Genomic DNA, 1,084 nt, shown 5'->3' on the forward strand with positions numbered 1-1,084 from the left:
ACTAAGTTTGCTAAATTAGAGGTGCTCTGGTCAGAATTCTTTGTCTGTTGCTGAGAAGATGATGGATAAGGCTTGATATTACTAAGCCTATTTCTTCCACCATTATTAAAGCCTTGTTGAGGCTTTTGTTGATCCTTCCATGAGAAATTTGGATGATTTCTCCATGATGAATTATAGGTGTTTCCATAAGGTTCACCCATGTAATTTACCTCTGCCATTGTAGGGTTCTCAGGATTATAAGCTTTTTCTTCAGAAGATGCCTCTTTAGTACTGTTGGATGCATTTTGCCATTCATTCAGACTTTGAGAAATCATGTTGACTTGCTGAGTCAACATTTTGTTCTGAGCCAATATGGCATTCAGAGCATCAATTTCAAGAACTCCCTTCCTCTGAGGCATCCCATTATTCACGGAATTCCTCTCAAATGTGTACATGAATTGGTTATTTGCAACCATGTCAATAAGTTCCTGAGCTTCTGCAAGCATTTTCTTTAGGTGAATGGATCCACCTGCAGAATGGTCCAATGACATCTTGGAAAACTCAGATAGACCATAATAGAATATATATATTATGGTCCATTCTGAAAACATGTCAGAAGGACACTTTTTTGTCATATGCTTGTATCTTTCCCAAGCTTCATAAAAGGATTCACCATCTTTTTGCTTGAAGGTCTGAACATCCACTCTAATCTTGCTCAGCTTTTGAGGAGGAAAGAATTTACCCAAGAAGGCCGTGACCAAATTATCCCAAGAGTCCAGGCTATCTTTAGGTTGTGAGTCCAACTATGTTCTAGCTTTGTCTCTTACAGCAAAAGGGAAAAGCACGAGCCAGTAGACTTCAGGATCTACTCCATTAGTCCTAACAGTCTCACAGATCTGCAAAAACTCAGTTAGAAATCGGTTAGGATCTTCTGATGAAAGTCCATGAAACTTGCAGTTCTGTTGCATCAGAGCAACTAGTTGAGGTTTCAGCTCAAAATTGTTTGCTCCAATGGCAGGAATTGAGATGCTTCTTCCATCAAATTTGGACGTAGGTTTAGTATAATCACCAAGCATCCTCCTTGCATTATTATTTTTGGGTTCGG

At 39.1% G+C, this 1,084-nt stretch overlaps 1 non-coding gene across 1 annotated transcript; it reads left to right on the forward strand.

Annotated features, from left to right (window-relative positions):
- The first annotated feature begins 585 nt into the window (after positions 1-585).
- LOC127747910 (small nucleolar RNA R71) lies at positions 586-692 on the forward strand. Its single transcript, XR_008009857.1, has one exon. It is a non-coding gene; the product is annotated as a small nucleolar RNA R71 (small nucleolar RNA).
- The last annotated feature ends 392 nt before the right edge of the window (positions 693-1,084 follow it).

This window comes from Arachis duranensis, chromosome 5 (assembly GCF_000817695.3).
Source record: "Arachis duranensis cultivar V14167 chromosome 5, aradu.V14167.gnm2.J7QH, whole genome shotgun sequence".
NCBI classification, from domain to species: domain Eukaryota; kingdom Viridiplantae; phylum Streptophyta; class Magnoliopsida; order Fabales; family Fabaceae; genus Arachis; species Arachis duranensis.